This window comes from Sapajus apella, unplaced genomic scaffold, assembly GCF_009761245.1.
Source record: "Sapajus apella isolate SASKATOON/1434 unplaced genomic scaffold, GSC_monkey_1.0 scaffold59, whole genome shotgun sequence".
NCBI lineage: Eukaryota > Metazoa > Chordata > Mammalia > Primates > Cebidae > Sapajus > Sapajus apella.
Window position 1 is genome coordinate 1,151,811 of NW_022436999.1, and position 23,000 is coordinate 1,174,810.

The following is a 23,000-nucleotide window of genomic DNA, read 5'->3' on the forward strand; positions in this document are numbered from 1 at the left end:
TGAGGGATGAGATAAGATGAAAGAATGAGCAGAGGAGGAGGAAGAATAGAAGGAGGAAGAGTTGAGGGAGGAGGAAGGCGAAAGGAGGGTGAGGAAGAAGAGGATGAAGGAATAAGCAGAAGAAGAGGAAAAGCAGGAGGAGGAAGGGTTGGGGGAGGAAGAAGGAGAGAAAAGGGGGAGGAGGGGGAGGAAGGAGAGGAGCGGGGAGGAGGAGCAACTATTCACTTTCACACACATTGGTACCTTTCAATCTCCTCTTACTACATTGATCAAAATAAGACACTTACTCTTAAAAAACAGAACGAAAACCCTGAGTTGGATTCTAGATTCTGCCCTACTGATGTAATTACAAGCCATGTAGATGTTGTATAATTAGATAATTAATTTTAGAAATAAAATGTTTCAGGCTGCCAAACATAAGATTAAAATAGACATTGGACATGGGAGTTTAAAAAGCAATGAAAATAAAATGAGAGGTGTGTGTATGTGTCATGCTTAAAAGTCCAAAACAGAAATTTCAACATTAAAGCCATAATAAGATTTTTAAAACACACACATAAGAACAAAATTCAGGGAGTACATTTCTCCCTAACGCTAGCCTGGTAATTTGGCAGTACAGGAGATGCTCCTAGGGAGAAAAATGACTTTAATGCTTTGACCTCCATTAGGAGGATGGATGACATCAGTGAGCCTTTGGTGAAGAAAAGGATGGACTCAAGGAGACCTCCGAGGACTTCACTAACACCAAACTTTTGGGAACCTAAATTTCTCAATACCTCCACACACACCCTACCACACACTCACAAGGGCATACAAACCACACATTCTAGGATATACCCTAGAACCAGAGCCACCATAGATTAAGATGGCAGCACTTGCTTTTGTTAGGACAACAAGACCTCTGAGAATACATCAAGGTACTACTTAACTCTGGTGCGAGTTGCCTCTGCCAACTTGCTTCTATCTTAGTTTCTACTCATCTGGTCTCTTATAACCTCAGCTGACGTGAACTCTCCTTTATTAACATATAAAAGTAATCGATGCCAAGAAACTGGACAGATAATAGCTCTCAGGCAAGATGGTACAAAGTCCCAAAAGGCAGCCAGTGACAGTAAAGTGGGAGCCAAAGAAACTGTGAAATAGTGGAAGGGGATAGCAAAGACCCCTGAATAAACACAACATAAAACATAAAATAAGGGGGGAAAACAGAGGATCCAAGACAAGGGTTTAAGTTTGGGAATAGAAGCGAGGAAGAATAAGAATAGGATGCATCAGAGTCACCATGAATAGTTCCCCTTAGAGTTATACAAGATGGCAGCCTTAATTGGAATCCATAAGAGTGAAGGAAGAAGACTCTTTCTGTTTTAAGAGAAATTCTAGCAGCTAAAACATAGAAATCTAAGATATGGCGAGGAGATCAAACTTTCTAGATTGAGAGCCTGAGACATACCAGCTTGGCCATGTGAGCCAAGTCGCATCCTGCAATGTTGAATCCACGGCTCTCCTGCACCCGTCTTTGTTCCACTGCTCTCGGGGCTTCCCCAGATGCAGGTGGTGCCACACTTCCGGATCTTTGTACAGGTAGTACCTCCCATCAAGAAAGCATTTCCTTCATTGCGATTCTGGACTTCTTTCAATTTAGCTCACAAGTTTGCTCCTGTAGGAAGACTTTTCTTGTCTCCATCACCCATGTCCAACTGACTGTGCTATTCCATAGGTCCCTGTGGTACACTCTCCTACCATATTATCTGCTGTATATGTGAGCTGGTCTCTTTTTCCATATTAAATTGTGAACTACCCAGTACAATGGATGGTCAAGTAACAGGAATTTGGGAAATTGTTGAGACCTGCAGTGTTCTGGCACTGTCCTCAAGTCTGGAGAGACTGTGTGAATATGACAAAGTCCTTGCCCCAAGGAGCAATGAACACACACATAAAATCACACGAGGCAGTGATAAAGAAAACCACTGTGTCTGCATAATGGTTTGTGACCCTCAGTCTGTATCCCTGAGTTACCCTTAATGATCTATGATTTAACTACAGACAGTGTGTGCCAGAAACTTCTCATGATGTACAATTAAACTCTGACTACAAATAATAAACAACATGTGCTGTGTGCCTCCAAAGCACTTTACATATGTCACTTCCAGTCCATACAAGATACTTGCAAGGTTTTAAGAAAAACAGGATTCTGATAAGTTACATAAATTCCACAAGATCACGCAGAATTCAAATCCAGAACTTTCTGAATCAAATCCGTGATCTTTCTTCAACACTGAGCCAACCAATGTATATGCATGTACATGTATGTGGATATGTGGATTATGTATATGTGTGCGCCACTTCTCAAAGCAAGTTTTCTGGTCCAGTACTGAAGTAGCAGACAAGGGCCTAAGGAATCTGAAAATAAAAACACTCTGGGTTTGGGCACAGGGCTAAAGTCTTGAGGGAAAGAAAGTTAGGGGGGTCAGTGCCCCAGGCATGGTGTCCCATGATCAGTCACTCTCCCCACTTCCTACCACCACTGTCACCACCTGGACCTTAGCTATAGCTTTCACTTCCTCTTCCTCCATTCTCCTGTTCAATCACTGTCCTCCAGCTCGTCCTCCTTTGGCCTTCTGTCTCTCCAGCACACCAAATCTATTCCTTTCGCTGTTTCTCCTGCTGGCAACAATCTTCCCCCAACCTTGCTTCCTCTGCCTTAACCACATGACTCAAAAGCAGCCTCCTGGGGCCACCTTCCCCAGTGACCACTGATTGAGAAGCACCCATCCCAAGTCACTCTCTACTACATTACCCTTTTCTTTATCTTCTGATTAGCTCTAATCAAAATTATCTATTTATTTTCCCCTCCTCCCCACCCCTCCCTCTGACCAACATACAAACTAGAGTATATGCTGCCAGACTTATGCAAAAATGTCTCATTTCCTGCCCTCTCCCTAGCAGGTGGCATAGTGCCTGGCACAGGGTAGATGCTCAAAAGCTACTTGAATTTATACCTACTGAGACTCCCTTTCAAAGAGTTCAGTATGGAAAGGAGAGATGAAAGAGTAACTTCACAGCAGAGCAATCACACAAATGCTCCCTCAGCCAGGTGATCAAGATCAACATCAACAGGGGTAAGTCATGTTAATAGCACATACCTTTGATATGATGTGACCAGAACAGCACTTTACTTCTTGGTTCTTCCCTACCAAAAACCCAGAACCCCAGTCTCATTGTGGGAAAATCATCAAACAAACGGCAATCGAAGGACTTTTCACAAAATACCACGAAGAAGTACTCCTCAAAACCATTAAGGTAATCAAAAACAAAGAACACTCCAGACACCGACACAGCTAGAAGGAGCCCATGGAGGCATGATGACTAAATGTAATGTGTTATTCTGGATGGGATCCTGAAACTTGAAAAGAGCATTAGATAAAAGAAAATCCCAGTAGCGCGTGGGCTTCTGCTGATAATTTATCAATACTTGCTCACTAATTGTGACAAATGTATCATACTAATGTAAGATGGCAGTAATAGTGGAAGCTGGGTATGGGGTAAATGAGAATTCTTTGTACTATTTTTACAACTTTTCTGTAAATCTAAAAAATCCTAAAATAAAAAGTTGGGCCAAGAGCAGTGGCTCACACCTGTAATCCCAGCACCTTGGGAAACTGAGGCGAGAGGATCACTTAAGGGCAGGAGCTAGAGAACAGCATGGGTAACAAAGCAAAACTCTGTCTCTACAAAATAAAACATTTATTTTTAAAAAGGTAATAGAGATTTTTATCATTTGACTTATTAATACCATGACAATTACTACCATATTCTTATAGAGGATTAATGAAGCTCTGACCAAAGTCCCACCAGAATTGCTTCGGGCAGGAACAGATTTGAAGAGATGACAAACATAACCACATTTATCTGGGTTAATATTTAGTGGTGAATATAAAATTTTTTAAAAGTTAACAAGGAAAATTTTGTCCTACCTCATAACAAAAAGTATCATAAAGAATAAAAATTAAAACGGTATGGCTCAGGTGCAAAATAACATACAAAAACAAAAACAAAAAAAAGTTCAAAAGCCTGAGAATCAGAGGAGCCAACAATGTTAACTCTTAGTCCAAGCCCAGTGGCCTAAGAAACTGAGGAACTGCAGATCCAGAATCTCAAGGATGCAGAACATAGAGTTCTTTTTTTTTTTTTTTTGAGATAGAAGGAGCCTCGCTCTGTCACCCAGGCTGGAGTGCCGTGGCATGATCTCAGCTCACTGCAACTTCTGCCTCCAAGTTTTAGGCGATTCTCCTACCTCAGCATCCCAAGTAGCTGGGACTACAGGCACTCACCACCAAGCCCAGTATTGTTTTTTGTTTTTTTTTTTATTTTTAGTAGAGACAGGGTTACACCATGTTGGCCAGGCTGGTTTCAAACTCCTGACCTTAAGTGATCTGCCCGCCTTGGCCTCCCAAAGTGCTGGGATTACAGGCATGAGCCACCACATCCAGCTGAGAACATGGAGTTCTGATGTTCAAGATCAGAAGCAGATGAGTCTCTCAGCTCTAGAAGAGAGGGAGAGAAGGAAAAGGAGAGGAGGAAAGAAGGAGGAAGAGAGGGGGGACAGAAAGAGAAAAAGAGAATTCATCTTTCCTCTGCCTTTTTGTTGTATCTGGGATCTTAGCTGATTGAATGGTGTCTGTCAATACTGGGCAGGGCAGATCTTTCTTACTCACTCCACAGATTCACATGCCAATCTCTCCAGAAATACTCCCATAGACATACCCAGAAATAATGCTTTCCCAGCTATCTGGGGTATTCCTTTCTTCAGTCTCCACTCACTGCAACCTCTGCCTCCCAGGTTCAAGTAATCCTGCCTCAGCCTCCCGAATAGTTGGGATTACAGGTGCATACCACCATGCTCCACTAATTTTTTGTAGGAAGGAGCAGCAGCAGTGACAGCAGCAGTAATCTTCCAAGAACCGCAGAATAATTGCAAATGTGCAACATGTGCGTAATTGAATATCAGAAGGGGAAGAAGGAATGAAGCAAAAGAAATTTTGAAGTAATAACGACCAAGAATTTTCCAAAACAAATGACGGACACCAAAATAACAATCAAGGAAGCTTACAGACCACCAGTAAGCCAAATAAGTGTCAAAAATACCAATACCTAAGCTATCATATTTATAGTGCTGAAAACCAAAGTCAAATTGGAAATTTTGAAAGAAGCCAAAAGGAGGGAAACATCTCATCTACAGAGGATAAAAGTTGCAGCAGGCATTTTCTTAGGAACCATGCAAGGAGACAGTGGATAAAAATATTTAATGTGTTGAATGGGGGAACCCACCAACTTAGATTTCTATATTCAGCAAAGTTATCCTTTAAAAGTGAAGAAAAAATAGACTTTTTCATACAAACAAAAACTGAGGGCATTTATTGCCAGCAGATTTGTCCTTTAAAAAAATGTTTAAAAAGGTTATTCATGGAGAAGGAAAATAATATAGTCAGAAACTTGTCTATATATATAGAAAATTTTAAGTCTAGGCGAAAATTTATCTAATATCAGGATGGGGTCTGACTGCAGGCAAAACAGCAAAGGAAAAATGTTACTAAAGAAAATTGTACAAATTTGACTACATAAAAGTTCCAATCCACAGGAACATAAGACAAATAAAAGCTATACAGACTACAAATCAGGTGAAAATATTTACCACAAATCTAAAAAAGGATTAACACTTTTAATAAATAAAGAGTAAAAACTAATTGAAAGGGGCAATTCCAATATCACAATAAAGAAAGGAGCAAAATGGATAAGAATAAACAAGCCACAGAAGCAGAACAATTAAGGTTCAAAGACATATAAATACAATATCAAGTTGGCTAACATTTTTAAAAGACAGTATTCGAGAGAAACAAAAGGAATGTAAGAGTCACTGTTACACCGTTTCAAAAGTAACTGGCAAAAACAAAAAAAGTTCTAAAATCATTTATGTCCACACTCTTCTTTGACCCAGAAATTCCATCTCCAGAATCTAGTTGAAGAAAATAGGATATTTTAAAAGCATATAAAATATTTCTACAAACATTTTCATGGCCCCACATTTACAACCTCCCAAAATAGAAATATGAGAAACGATTACATCGTCAAATGAGGTATATTACAGCAATATATTAGGACAATATGTAGGTATTTAAAAACCAATGAATGTTTAACATGAAGGAAAGTTTATTATATAAAGGCTGGTGATTGGAGAGCAAACAGATCTGCGTATAGAGAACATTTAAATATACATAATTTTGAATACATTATACAGATACATACAAAATGTAAATAAAATATTCCAGAATGTTAACAGTAATTACCCATGTTGAATGAATTGCAGATGATTTACATATATAGTCTACTGAGCATTCTTCAGGTTCATGATTAGAAAAGTATTGGAGGCTGGGCACAGTGGCTCATGCCTGTAATCCCAGCATTTTGGGAGGCTGAGACAGGAGAATCATATGAGGTCAGGAGTTTGAGACCAGCCTGGCCAACATAGTGAAACCCCATCTCTACTGAAAATACAAAAAATTAGTTGGGCATGGTGGCATGCACCTGTAATCCCAACTACTTGGGAGGCTGAGGCAGAATTGCTTGAACCTGGGAGGCAGAAGTTACAGTGAGCCAAGACTGCACCGCTGCCCTTTAGCATGGGCAACAGAGTAAGACTCCATATCAAAAAAAAAAAAGAAGAAAAAGTATTAGAGGAAATGTCTTTAGTATTAGTACTCTGAAAGCAGGCAAAAGATAAGTAATAAATTCCTTCAGATTTTAAAGTTTCAAAAATATATTACTATAATCTCTATTCTAGCAGCATTTTACATTTTGATAATGTAGCAGTAGTTCTTCCATTAGTGATAGAAACAGATATGAAACCTTATCTACTGACTCCCCAATACAATGACATTTCTACTGTCATACACTGATAAGTATAAAATTTGATCTTCCTGGGAGGTGATATAAGCAAGATTACAAAATAGGAAACCCCAGATCTCATTCCCTGCCTACCCCCCACAAACTTATCAACAATATATGGTCTAAAAAGCCTTTATAAGACCTACAGAAACCAGTTATGAAGACACAGTACCCCTAGGCAAATGCAAAGTGAAGAACAGTTGAATTAAGACAGGTAAGAAAAGTCATTTTATTTTGCTATTCTTAGTCTTTCCCCAGGCTGGCACAGCTCAATGAACTGGGAGAAAACGACCTATTCAGAGCTTCTCCTTTGGGAGGGAAAACAGAAGAGTAAATGCATATCCAGTGTTCCAGTTTTGCAGGGGGCTGCCTCAGAGACTAGTTTCTGTTTTGCTTAATGCAGGCTATAATGGGAAACGCATACTTTGGATACCTGGGGGCTACAGAGAACAAAAGAACTTGATGGTTTATTGCTGTACCAGAGAATCTGGCCTACTCTAGAGTGTCACCAAAGAGAGCAGGATATAATAAACTCTTAAAAAAGAAATTAGCAAATTTCTCTAATTGGGAAATTACATGCAAACCCAGAAAAGACACATCTCCAGAGGAGGTTTCAAAGACCCTCAGGATCTCTAGCCAGGCTGACTTGCAAAGGTCTTTCCCTATACAAAGCTAGTCCATGAAGACTGGAAGAGATAGTTGTTTTTTTCAAATGCCCAAATCCCAGCAAAAATCAATGCATATGAAGAATCAGGGGAACATGGCCCATTCAAAGGAATAAAATAAATCTCCAAAAGTAGACCAGAAAAACAGGTATCTATAAATTACCTGACATGAGATCCAAAATAACCATCTTAAAGAAGTTCAAAGAGCTAAATAGGTACACAGAAAACCAAACCACCAAAAATAACACCCCCACCACAAAAAAAGAATGAAGAAAATGGTAATATATAGAAACTATTAAAAAAAAAAAAAAAAAAAAAAAAAAACCTTACTGAAATTCTTGAGCTGAAGGATACAATAACTGACTTGGAAAATTCAGTAGAGGAGTTTAATAGGACACTTGATCAAGACAAGAAAGAATCAATGAATTTGAAGCCAGGTCATTTGAAATTTTCTAGCCAAAGTCAAAAAACAAAGACAGAAAGAAACATCATTGAGCAGATCAATATACACATCATGAGAATCCCTGAAAGAGAAGAGCAAGAGAAAGGAGAAATTAATGACTGAAAACTTTACAAATCTAGTGGGAAAGAACAATATCTAAATTCAAGATACTCAATAGACTCCAATTAGGATGAATCTAAAGAGCCTAAACTGAAGCACATTATAATCAAACTGTCAAAATCAAAAACAAAGAGATAATCATGAAAACAGCAAGAGAAAAGTGAGTCATCATGTACATGAAATCTTCTATAAGATTAGTAGCAGATTTCTCAGCAGAAATTTTGTAGGCCAGAGGAAGTGAGATAATATATTTGACATACTAAAAGAAAAAAAAAAGCCAACTCAAAATACTATGGCCATAAAAGATGTCACTCAAAAATGAAGGAGAAATAAAGACTTTCCCAAATAAACAAAGGCTGGGAGAGTTCATCCCCACTAGACTTCCCTTACAGGAAATGCTAAAGGGAGTCCTTCAAATGAAAGGATGTTAGATATCAATATGAAAGCATATTAAAATATAAAGCTCCCTGGCAAAGGTAAATACACAGACAAATACAGAATCCTGTAATACTACACCAGTAGGTCATTTGTCATTTTAAATTCTGGTATAGAATTTAAAACATAAAAGCTTAAAAAAAAAACTAAAATTATAAAACTATATAAATGGATATGGAATATAAAAACATGCAGTTTGAAAGACTGGTAGCATAAAGTAGGGGGGGGTGTAACGGAATTTTATATATGATTAAAGTTAGGTAGTTAACAGTTTAAAATAGGTTGTTATAACTATGTTTTTTACAATCTCCATGGCAACCACAAAGAAAATACCTATAGAAGACATATAAAAGAAAACAAGAAGGGAATTAAAGCATGTCACCACAAAAAAAAAAAAAATCAATGAAACACAAAAGAAGGCAGCAAATAAAAAGGAAAAGAGGGATAGACAGGTACAACAATACAGAACAGTTAACAAAATGACAACAGTAAGTCCCTCCCAATCAGTAATTACTGCAATGTAAATGGATTAAACTCCTCAATCAAAAGACAGAGTGGCTGAAGGGATTAAAAAACAAGACCTCACTATATGCTGTATACAAGAGATTCCCTTTAGATGTAACATCACACATAGGCTGAAATGAAAGCATGGAAAAAGATATTCCATGCACATGATTACCAAAAGAAAACAGGTAGCTATGCCAATATCAGACAAAATAGATTTTAAGTTAAAACTGTCAGAAGAAACAAAAAAAGAACATTATACAATGATAAAAGGGCCAACTCATAGGGAAGATACAATAAGTATAAACACAAGCAACTTTCAGGATATATATCCTTCCTATAAACTACCATCAGAGATTATTACAAACACCTCTATGCAAATAAACCAGTAAATCTAGAAGAAATGGATACATTCCTGGACACTTACACCCTCCCAAGACTAAGCCAGGAAGAAGTTGAAACACTGAATAGACCAATAACAAGGTCTGAAGTTGAGGCAGCAATTAATAGCCTACCAACAAAAAAAATCCAGGACCAGACGGGTTCACAGCCAAATTCTACCGATACAAAGAGGAGACGGTACCATTCCTTCTGAAATTATTCCAAACAACACAAAAGAGGGAATCCTCCCTAACTCATTTTATGAGACCAACATCATCCTGATACCAAAACCTGGCAGAGATGCAACTAAAAAAGAAAATTTGAGGCCAATATCCATGATGAACATTGATGAAAAAATCTTCAATAAAATACTGGCAAACTGATCCAATAGCACATTAAAAAGCTTATCCATCACCATCAAGTCACCTTCATCCCTGGGATGCAAGGCTGGTTCAACATCCACAAATCTATAAATGTAATCCATCACATAAACAGAACCAAAGACAAAAACCACATGATTCTCTCAACCAATACAGAGAGGGCCTTTGACAAAATTCAACAGCCCTTTATGCTAAAAACTCTCAACCAACTAGGTATCGATGGATTGTATCTCAAAATAGTAAGAGCTATTTATGACAAACCCACAGTCAATATCATACTGAATGGGCAAAACTTGAAGCATTCCCTTTGAAAACTGGCTCAAGACAAGGATGTCCACTCTCACCACTCCTATTCAACAATATTGGAAGTTCTGGCTAGGGCCATCAGGCAAGAGAAAGAAATAAAGTGTATTCAAATACAAAGAGAGGACATCAAATTGTCCCTGTTTGCAGATGATATGACTGTATATTTAGAAAACCTCATCGTCTCAGACAAAAATCTCTGTAAGCTGATAAGCAACTTCAGCAAAGTCTCAGGATACAAAATCAATGTGGAAAATTCACAAGCATTCCTATACACCAATAATAGAAAGCCAAATCATGAGTGAACTCCCATTCACAATTGCTACAAAGAGAATAAAATACCTAGGAATACAACTAAAAAGGAACGTGAAGGACCTCTTCAAGGAGAACTACAAACCACTGCTCAAGAAAATAAGAGAGAACACAAGCAGATGAAAAAACATTCCATGCTCATGGTTAGGAAGAATCAGTATTGTGAAAATGGTCATACGGCCCAAAGTAATTTATAGATTCAATGCTATCCCCATCAAGTTACCAATGACTTTCTTCACAGAATTGGAAAAAAACACCTTACTTCATATGAAACAAAAAAAGAGCCTACATAGCCAAGACAATCCTAAGCAAAACAAAAACAAAAACAAAGCTGGGGGCATTACACTACCTGACTTCAAACTATATTATAAGGCTACTGTAATCAAAACCTCATGGTACTCATACCAAAACAGAGATAGAGACTAATGGAACAAAACAGAGGCCTCAGAGAGAACGTCACACAACTACAACCATCTGATCTTTGAGAAACCTGAGAAAAACAAGCAATGGGAAAAGAATTCCCTATTTAATAAATGGTGTTGGGAAAACTGGCTCGCCATATGCAGAAAGCTGAAACTGGATCCCTTCCTTACATCTTATACAAAAATTAACTCTAGATGGATTAAAGATTTAAACATGAGGCCTAACACCATCAAAACTCTAGAAGAAAACCTAGGCAAAACCATTCAGGAAATAGGCATGGGCAAGGACTTCATGACTAAAACGCCAAAAGCAATGGCAACAAAAGCCAAAATAGACAAATGGGATCTAATTAAACTTAAGAGCTTCTGCACAAAAAACGAAACTATCAATACAGTGAACTGGCAACCAACAGAATGGGAAAAAAATTTTTGCAATCTACCCATCTGACAAAGGGCTAATATTCAGAATCTATGGAGAACTTAAACAAATTTACAAGAAAAAAAAACAAACAACCCCATCAAAAAGTGAGCAAAGGATATGAACAGACACTTTTCAAAAGAAGACATTTATGCAGCCAACAAACAAGAAAAAAAGCTCACCATCACTGGTCATTAGAGAAATGCAAATCAAAACCACATTGAGATAGCACCTCGTGCCAGTTAGAACAGCAAGCATTAAAAAATCAGGAGACAACAGATACTAGAGAGGATGTGGAGAAATAGGAATGCCTTTACACTGTTGGTGGTAGTGTAAATTAATTCAACCATTGTAGAAGACAGTGTGGCAATTCCTCAAGGATCTAGAAATAGCAATACCATTTGACCCAGCAATCTCGTTACTCAGCATATACCAAAGGATTGTAAATCATTCTATTATAAAGACACATATACAAGTGTGTTCATTGCAGCATTGCTCACAATAGCAAAGACTTGGAACCAACCCAAATGCCCATCAATGATAGACCAGATAAAAAGAATGTGGCACATATACACCATGGAATACTATGCAGCCATAAAAAAGGTGAGTTTATGTTCTTTGTAGGGACATGGATGAAACTGGAAACCATCATTCTCAGCAAACTGACGCGAGAAGAGAAAACCAAACACCACATGTTCTCACTCATAAGTGGGTGTTGAACAGTGAGAACACATGGACACAGGGAAGAGAACATCACACATCAGGGCCTGAGGGGTAGGGGGCTAGGGGAGGAATAGCAGAGGATGAGGGGATTGGGGAGGGATAGCATTAGGAGAAATACCTAATGTAGATGTTAGGGCAATGGATGCAGCAAACCACCACCATGGCACGTGTATACCCATGTAACGAACCTACTCATGTACCTGAGAACTTAAAGTATAATAAATAAAATGGAAGAAGGAGGAGGAGGAGGAGGAGGAGGAGGAAGAAGAAAAAAGGAGGAAAGAATGAATTATAATATATTGCTATGAATAAGTATATACCCATAAATTGGATAATCTAAAAGGAATAAATTCCTACAAACATACCATCTACCAAGACTGAATCATAAAGTAATAAAAATTCTGAACGCGGTAATACAGTAGTCCCCCTTTATACACAGGAAATACATTCCAAGACCCCCAATGAATGCGTGAAACCCTGGATCATTCTGAGCCCTCCACATACCATGTACTTTCCTTTATAGTAACAGGGGAGTCGTTTGTCCAGCATAGATATGCTGGACAAAGGGATGATTTACGTTCTAGGTGGGATGAAGTGGCACAGTGGGAGATTTTACCATGCTACTCAGAATGACATGCAATTTAAAACTTATTGTTTATTTCTGGAATTTTCCATTTAATATTTTCAGATCGTAGGTGGCCACCGGTACCTGAATCTGCGGAAAGTGAACCCTCAGATAAGAGGGGAATATGGTAAATAGTGAGGAGACTAAGTAAGTAATCAAAAACCTCCCAATATAGAAAAGCCCAGGACCAGATGGTTTCACTGGAGAATTATATCAAACATTTAAAGAAGAATTGGCACCATTTCTTCTCAAACCCTTCCAAAAAATTAAAGAAGATGGAAAATTTTCAAACTCATTTTTTTTTTAGGCCAGCATTACTCTGATACCAAAAACAGACAAAGATACTACAAGAAAACCACAGGCAAATATCCCAGATAAATACTGATACAAGCATTCTTAAGAAAATACTAGCAAATCAAATTCAATAGCACATTAAAATAATTATATATCATGACTAAGTGGGATATATTCCTGGAATGATAGGAAGTCTCAACATTAAAAAAATCAATCAATGTGATATTCCAACATTAACAAGGGCTAAAAACCACGATTGAATTTATGTTTAAAAAAAAGCATTGAAAAGAATTCAATACCCTTTCTTGACAAAAACACAAAAAAAATTAGAAAGAAATTACCTCAAGATAACAGAGACCATATATGAAAATCCCACAGCTAACATCAAATTTAATGGTGAAAAATTCAAAGCTTTTCCTCTAAGTTCAGGAACAAGACAAGAAGGCCCACTCTGCCACTTCTTGTCAACATAGTACTGAATTCCTAGCCAAGCAATTAGGCAATAAATAAACGGCATCCAAACTGGAGTAAAATTATCTCTCTTCACACAACAAAACAAATAAACAAATTTTAAATTGGGCAAAGGACTTGAATAAAGACATCTATTTAAAGAAGGTATACTATAAATGGCTAACAAGCATTATGAAAATATATTCAACACGACTAATCATCAAGAAAATGCTAATCAAAACCATAATCACTTCACACCTGTTACCTGTTAGGATGGCCACTATCAAAATAAATAAATAAATAAATAAAAGGAAACAGAAAATAAGTGTTGGTGAGTGAAGAAACTGAACCCCTTGTACATTGCTGGTGAGAATATAAAATCATTCAGCTGCTATGTAAAACAGTACAGAGGTTCTAAAATAAAGTAGAAATAGAATTGCCATATTATTCAGCAATCTTACCCTTAGATATACAGACAGTCCTCAACTTACAATGGTTTGACTTACTATCTTTCAACTTTAAAATGGTGTGAATGTGATAAATACTCAGTAGGAGTCATATTTTAAATTTTGATCTTTTCCCAGGCTAGCAACATGCAGTAAGATACTCGCTTATGATTTGGGGCAGTGGAAGAGAACCACAGTTCCCAGTCAGCCACACAACTGTGAAGGTAAGTAACCAATGCATCAGTCGGGCACACTGGCTCATACCTGCAATCCCAGCACTTTGGGAGGCCAAGGCAGGAGGATCACTTGAGCCCAGGAGTTCCAGACCAGCTGGGACAACATAGCAAGATCCCATCTCTAGAAATAATAAAAAATTAGCCAGATATGGTGGCTCACGCCTGTCATCTCAGCTACTCAGGACGATTACCTGAGCCCAGGGGCTGTGTCTCCAGCAAGCTGTGATCGTACCACTGCATTCCAGCCTGGGTGACAGAGTGAGAGACCTTGTCTCGATAAACGACAATATCAAAAACCCACCAATGCAACCATTTTGTTTTTCACTATTGGTACAGTATTTAATAAATTACATGACAAAGTTAACACTACACTATAAAATCACCTTTGTATTAGAAGATCTTGCCCAACTGTAGACTAATGTAAGTGTTCTTAGCATATTTAAGGTGTGCTAAGCTATTGTGTTTAATTGGTTAGTTGTATTAAATGCATTTTCACTTTATGACAGTTTCAATTTATGATGGGTTTACCAGGACATAACTTCACTGTAAGTCAAGCATCTATACATTCAAAAGAATCAAAACTAGAATCATGAAGAGATATAAGTGCACACCACGTACATTACAGCATTATTCACAATAGCCAAGTCGTAGAAGTAACCTAATGTCCATGGATTAATAGATTTTACATTTTTATATATACATACAATAAAATATTATTCAGCCTCAAAAAGAAGGAAATCTGGCAATATGCTACAATATGGATGAACCTTGAGAACATTATGCTAAGTAAAATAAGCCAGTCACAAAAAGACAAATACTGCATAATTCTAGTTATATGAGGTATCTTAAGTAGTAGAACTTTTAGAAATAAAAAGTAGAATCGTGGGTGCCAAGTGCTGGAGAAGGGTGGAGGACAAGTTACTGTTCAATGGCTAAAGAGTTTCAGGTTTCCGAAATGAAGTTTCCAGAGATCTGTTGCACAACAATGTATACACAGTTATTTTACTGTACACTTAAAAAATGGTTACTATGGTAAATTTTGTTACGTTTTTATCACAACAAAAACCAAATGTATGAAAAATATCCAGTCTTATCGATAATGAAAGATGTGCCAATCACAACGCTAAAAATATAGAGATATTTATTTTGACTTTTGATTTAGCAAGGGAAAACAATCAGTGGTGGCAATGGGTGGTAAACTGATAAAACACTGCTGACTCACATGTGCATTTGTTGTAATTCTTTTGAAAAGCAATTTGGAAACATAGAAAAAGCCTTAATAATAGTTTTACTAATTGACCCTTCCCACTTCCCCATTTATTCATTCCTTCATTGTTTTTTATTTAATGTCTATCAAATGGTTAGTAACAGCTATTAAATGGTTATCTTTTAATGGTTAGTGGACACAGCGCTAAAAAAAGGTGTGGTCTCTATATGAAATTTATAGCGTGTTGGCAGAAATTAAGCGCTACAAAGCAGACGTAAGGCAGGTCATTAAACTATAAAGCAGGGGACTTCATCTAGGATTAGTCCCCCAAAAAAGGAGCAGTGTGGAGGAATGGTGACTATATCAAAAAGTCCATTTCAGCATTATTAATAAAGTATCGGCACTGCAAACATTAAAAAGGGCTAACTCTATAGACTATGGCATAGGCATTTATTGGAATATTATCCCAATCATTTAAAAAAGTGTTTTCAGTGGCAATCTGGGGTAGCCAATTAGGCTGTTCCCAAATAGTCCAGCTCTGGACATACAGGATTGTGCTTGCGCACCTTCTTCAAAGTTAGCATGGCCACGTGACTTGCTTTGGTCAATGAAATATAAACAAGTGTTATTTCTCTTCTTGAAAGACTAAGAGCCAGGGCAAGGATTATCCTATTTTCCTATGCTGCTCTGGTGACTGTGAATGCCTGTGTATGGATGGAGCCTCCCCTCAGTGTCAGCAAGGAGTCAATTCAAATGAGCAGTTTTCCTGTTGCTCTACATTAGCCACGTAAAACACTTTTGTCGTTTTAAGTCACTAAGATTTGAGGAGTTATGTTACCACAAGCATTTAAAGAGATAGTGTTTTTACTCCATGGGAAATATGTCAGTTATATTAAATAGACCGTTTAAAACAATACAATTAAAATAATACACTCTATGAGTACACCCCTACATTATAAACATCTTATTCATAGAAAAAAGCCTAGCAGTCCATATCCTCAAACATTAAAAATTATCTTTCAATGGACTTAAAGGAAATGTTTCCTAAGCATCCATTCATGGCATGCATTCATGGATTATCTCTAATGGGTTAAAATACCGTTCCTTAAACAGTACAATAAAAAATTTCATGGGGAATTCTATCATTTAATATTTTCAAAATAGAAGTTTCTCAGAAAGAAGATTATCCCTTTGCATGAACATGATCTCCTGAAAAAAAACGGAGTCTACATGGCCAATGTCTGAATCTATTCAGTATGTACATTTATGCTTACCTCCAGTTGCAACCTAATGCTGAGTGTCTTGTATCCTGTATTAGTTATTAATAGTATTAGCTATTAATAACTAATCTTGAATCCAAAAAAAAAAAAAAAAGTTGTTGCTCAAGTTCTTATTCCTAGATTCCAAGTTGAATATGTAAGTGCTATCAGTCCCCAGAATCCGTATCTGCAAATGAATCCAATTAAATTTTGCTTTATTTAAAGAATATCATTTACCTGTTTTAAGCTATGTCGCTGGTCAGGAAAAAATGACTTTATTTTTGGCTGGAAAGCCTATTCTCCAGGGAACTTGATTTCTGCCATATTCTTCCCAACCCTTTCCCCATTAAGATAATGATATTGTTAACACAAGAGGTTTTCAATTAAATTACAATTGTTTGAACAAAGTATTTATGCTCCAGGTATCTTACATAATGGTACATAATTCACATCATGGCTGAAAGGCCTCTTCAGATGCAGTAAAAAGCCTACATCTTTATCTAACAGAAAAAGAAATCAGCAACAATTATAAAATCTTTCTATTAATTATACAGTTTGATCATCTAATTTTTTCTAATGATAAGAAACTCTGATTGTGAATACTTACAACATAAGGCACAAACTCATACCATAATCAATCACACGATCACATCCATCAACACTGATATCAACCAACCTAGCCTTCCTTTAGTATTTGCATAATATTTTTCTATCCTTTCGTTTTTTCAAACTTCTATTTCCTTATCTTTTAAATGTCTCCTGAAAAGATTTTTTCATCCATCTTTTTCTTTTATTTACATCATTTAGTCCATTTATATGTAATGTAATTGCTGAAATATTTGTGTTTACATCTACCACTGTGTGCAGTACTTTTGTCCCAAGGTTCAAATTTTCCTCCTCCTTTGTTCCTATTGTTTAACCATTAATATGGAAGTTATGCTCTTTACTATCCTTTTGGGAGTTATCCTAACAATTACAACATGTATCATTAACTTCTTAAAGATGAATATTGATTAATATTTCGACTTCTTCCCAGACAATGCAAAGATCTTAGAACACTTTACGTTTTAGCCCTCTACAGAATGATGAGCTAATTGACAGGATGAGAATCAAAGAAAGAGAAAAGATTGCATATTTTGCTCAGAATTCAAACTCCTGTTCTATCTATGAAAGCAGACTACTGGCCTCAAAGAAGACATGTAAATTCCATCACTACTTATACTTCAATACAAAGCCCTCATTTAAATATGACACTCAGCATTCACCTTCAGTTCTCAAATGAGCTGGTTCTCGTCACAGAAAAAATAAAGCACCTGACCTCTCTCTCTCCATCTTAAGAATTTCATTTTTTTCTCTTATTCAAAGCCCTTCCTCTATCCAAAGAGAAGGGAGGAAAATGCTTTTTGTCACATGCAGGTAGGAGAACACTTCCACCAGGCATTGCTTTGAAACTTACTTCTCACATCCTACCACTAATTAGCAGGAATCAGAACACGCATTCCCACCCCATCCACAGTTGGGTTGAGTTCCTGCTCCTGCAGCAAAGGAAAGCACTTATGGGTGCTGGATGCAGACTGTGTAAGAGGCAAGGCCTCTCTGTGAGGATATTACTTAAGAAATCCAGCAGAGGATGCGGAGGGAACTTTCACAGCAGTTAACATCACTGAACATCAGGGACTCCAGATACCTTTGTAACCAAGAAATCCAGCAGCTGAATGACATTCGGAAGACACAGAGACGGATGCATCAAAATACAGTGATGGCTGCAGGTTTCTTATGTGGCCAAATGGCAAAAGAAATGTACATCACTAATTAGCAGGGCTACTGTTGTACAAGCTCTGTCAAAATCTGCAGTCTTTGGGTGACAAGGTTTATGCAGTGGCTATTGTATTTCAAGCTATACTACAGGCCTCCAACATAGAACCCAGGTAGCTGTTACAGAAAGAAGGATAAAGCAAAACTGATTCCTGTTACAGGCAACACTCAATAGTGTTTACAAGTGTCCTGTAACTTATAAGCAATGTCCACATTCAAAACGTGTTATCCATTCTCTGTTGACCCTTCCTGACGTAAGAAAATTCTTAACAAAATATAACCCTGCCAGCCAGGCATGGTGGCTCACGCCTGTAATCCCAGCATTTTGGGAGGCTGAGATAGGAGGTTCACAAGGTCAGGAGGATCGAGACCATCCTGGCCAACATGGTGAAACCCCATCTTTACTAAATACAAAAAAATTAGCCAGGTGTGGTGGTGCATGCCTGCAGTTTCAGCTACTCAGGAGGCTGAGGCAGGAGAATCACTTGAACTTGGGCAGTGGAGGTTGCTGTGAGCCGAGATCCTGCCACTGCACTCCAGCTGGGCGACAGAGCAAGACTCCATCTCAAAACAAAACAAAACAAAAAACAGAAAATATAACCCTGACTAACTCATCAATGGAACCCAAACAATAAAAGTGAGCATTATCCTAGAAACCGGCTAATGTGTTCTGGGGATTCTGCTTTTATGACACCAAATATTTATGTCACATTTTAATTACAACTTGACCTACAGATGAGGAACTGTCAGAAAGATGTCAGGAAGACATCATTTTTTACTTTGCAGTTCCTAGACAACCAAAAGCAACAAACAGAGGGCCAATCTGTGTTGATTTTTCAACTACAGCTTCTAAAACTTTCACCAAGCCAGGCACAGTGGCTCATGCCTGTAATCCCAGCACTTTGGGAGGCCAAGGTGGGTGGATAATGACGTTGAGAGATTGAGACCATCCTGGCCAACATGGTGAAACCCCATCTCTACTAAAAATACAAAAATTAGCTGGGCATGATGGCACAAGGCTGTAATCCCAGCTACTCAGAAGGCTATGGCAGGAGAATCGCTTGAAGCTGGGAGGCGGAGGTTGCAGTGGCCTGAGATCATGCCACTGCACTCTAGCCTGGGTGACAGGGCAAGATTCGCCTCAAAAAAAAAAAAAATTCACCAAAGCCAACCAAGCACCGAGTCTTCTCCAGCTACTTCAACTTCCATAACCACTAGTGGAGCACAGATGCAGGCTTACAATAGGGTCTCCATGTGCTGACATTAAAAGAAAAAAATCTAAGATAACAATATGTTCCAGAAAGATGTCTGTCCTTTGAAACCGTATTATGAGAATATTTCTCTAAAGGGCTTATTCACTGCACTTTGAAGTACAGAATTAGCATGCTATTACCACAAAAGATATAAGAGTCACTATGTACAGTGCTTAGTGTGTTTAAACAAATTCTCCTTTCAGAGCTAACAGTAAGGCGCGTTAGCTAAGAAGGAAGAAGGATGAAAGAACACCCTCTGAGCTCTATAGTTCCCTGTTTGTTTTTTATTTCCTGCTACTGGATGTAACTGGTACTCAGGAATTCTGCAAACAGCTGCCAATCTAAGGAGAAGGTGTCTGCAAAGTTGCAGTTCAAATGTGAACAAGGAAAACGTATCCGTGAAATATCCAAGGCAGACTGGAGGTGTGCCTGAAGAAATGGGTTCAGTAGTTGAGACTGATGATAAAGAAAATGACTTCCAGCCGGAGAGAAGTTCATGCTTCAGAAGGGCAAAGCAACCGTAAATTGAAGAGCAGCCTACCTGCCCACACAAAACTGCGAGGCTAGCCTTGTAAATCAGTATCAGTGTTAGCGAGGGCCAGCAGCACAAACGTGCAGTCACCCAGTGCAGCAGCAGAGCAGTCCCCAGACTAAAACAGGAGCATATACAGCATTTATATCCTACAGCAACTGAGATCATGCTTCAAAAATTAACAAAAACACGCCCAACAGAAGAGAGTCAAGTCATCTCACCAAAGACACAACTGTGCAAAAGAGATAACAGGAAGCATTTCCGATTGGCATCTACCCCTTTCTGAAAGAAAGGTGATCAGGATAAACCATAACTGACAAATGCAGACACAAAGCTTTACACTAAGGGAAAACATGGTTCATATACTTAGGAGCAGATCAAACCCACTCTGTCTTGGGCAGGCATGCACAATGGCTTGAGACTCTACTCTGACCCTAGACTCTGTACCTCCCAGACTATGTACTTGAAGTGATACAGCAGCTTTGCAACAAAGTGACCAACCGCTCCAGAATCAGACTTTTGACATCACTGGTCATCTGTCCCTGGGCTACAACAGTGGCAGTAAAATCATTAATGGGACTCCCAGTGGAAGAGGGTGCACAGGTTTGGTAGCACACAGTGGAGGGTGTACTGACTCACATTTTCAATGCCATAAACATTTTTCTACATCTACAGGATCTTTGAGCCTAACTGTAAAACTTGTGTGTATATACAATATGCATATGTCCATTTATATATACACAGTAAAGTATAAAGAGACTCCAAGAGGCACTCCTGACCCTAAGCCCCCATCCCCTTTCTTTCAATATGCACATATGTGCAAGTGTATATTACACACACACACACACACACACACACATAATCCACAATCTCTCTTTCTCTCAAAGCAGAGGGCATGGTCCTTCCCTGGGTAGTTTCCTGCCTCCTCATCGCTCTTGAAGCAAAATCCCAAATCCTGACCATGTTGTGGCCCACAAGGCCCTGAAGGATCAGCCTCCACCCATTTCCTCTCCAGTCTCATCTACTCCTTCCCCAGACACACAGGCATCCTCTCCTACCTTAAGACCTTTCCTTTTTGGAAGCCTGAGTGTCTGGATGTTTCTCAAATCATACAGGTCTCTCCACAAACCCTCCACCTCCTAAGAGGCTCTCCTGAGCTTCCCATCCAAAGTCACCCCCGCCACCACCTGCCCTGCCCAACCCCTTAACCTGTGCTATTTTCTCTGTAGCCATACACTACCCAGTGCGTGTTTGTTTTCTCAAATAACAATGAGACCACCACTCAGTATGTGACACAGAACTCCAAGGCTGAATACATTGCTCATCATAGTAGAAGAGAGCTAAGCTGGCCAAACAGTGTCTCTGAGCAGGACAGATGGTAGATGGCATAGAGGGTTTGAAAAGCATGGAGCTCTGTGGTTGTGAGATGTTCACAGGCATACATGGGTTGACAGCACGTGGGTGCTCAGCTGAGGCTGTAACCGATTCGTTGATCGGCTGGCACTCAGATGTTTACTGGAAAGTGTCCATCCCTGATGGTCAGAAGTAAAGATCTGACGTTGGTCAGTTCTGTCAGTTTTAAAACCAACATTCACTAAGACAAGTTATTGTTGACCAAATGAACAGATTTTAAATGGGTTCTGATGGCTGCCTTTTTTTTTTTTTTTTTTTGAGACAGAGTTTTGCTCTGTCACCCAGGCTGGAGTGCAGTGGCACAACCTCAGCTCACTAGAACCTCTGACTCCTGGGCTCACTACAACTTCCACCTCCCAGATTCAAGCCATTCTCCTGCCTCAGCCTCCTCAGTAGCTGGGATTACAGGCATGTGCCACCATGCCCAGCTAATGTTTGTATTTTTAGTAGAGAAGAGGTTTCACCATGTTGGCCAGGCTGATCTCAAACACCTGGCGTCAAGTGATCCACCCACCTAGGCCTCCCAGAGTGCTAGGATTACAGCCGTGACCCATTGTGCCCAGCCCCTGATGGCTTATTACTAAGGCTATGAAACAATCAGGTTTCTCCTAAGTTTGAGGGAACTTTTCGACTATTCTCTGAAGTTCAACTTCATGTGATCAGGTTTGCCTGTTTTATTCATCCTACAGATTATTGAATAAGTAGTTGTTTTTTGCTGTGTTACTGATGGTGAAAGCTTTTATTTTGAGGTTTGCCACTTTATTCTTACAGCATTAATATAGTGGTAAGAGCATGGCTTTATAACCACGCCTCCCTGGCTTTGGATCTTGGCTCTGCCATTAACCAGCTTTTGGACTTCCTAAACCTCTATTTCATTATTTAAAACAAACGGGGAAGAAAGAATAATGGCATGTACCTCCCAAGGCTCCCCTGAGGATTACTGAAATAATGCCTAGTTCCTAACATGTAAGTGTTCAAAAATATTTATCATGTATATTACTACTTTGAAAGTTTCCAAAGGGCTCAAAGATATTTCAGACCATAAAGTCCGGATGATCAGACTTGGCCCGATAAAAAGGCACAGAATAAGGTCTGATATAAAAGATTCTAAGAGGCAGTTTTCACCCTAAATTCCTCACCTTCGTTCCTCCAATCCTTCCAGTCCAATTCTGCTTCCCTTCAACCTCCCTAGGAGGTTAATCACTCCTGATATTTCCAACATTAAAATCTATGCCTAGAGATACTCTAGGTGAGTTAAGTCATTTTCTCCCCCCCCCCCCCCAAAAAAAAACACTATTTGGCAAGTGCATTATGCTAATGTATTTTTATTAACCGTGTATAATTAACTGTGACCTACCAGATAATGGAGACCACAAACACCAAGACACGGGACAGATACAACTTGAAGGGGAGGCTCGGATGC

The 23,000-nt window shown here is 38.7% G+C and overlaps 1 protein-coding gene across 11 annotated transcripts in view; it reads right to left on the bottom strand.

Moving 5' to 3' along the window:
* RGS6 (regulator of G protein signaling 6) overlaps positions 1-23,000 on the bottom strand; it is a 627,092-nt gene that overhangs the window by 522,784 nt on the left and 81,308 nt on the right. The gene's annotated exons all lie outside the window — the stretch shown is intronic.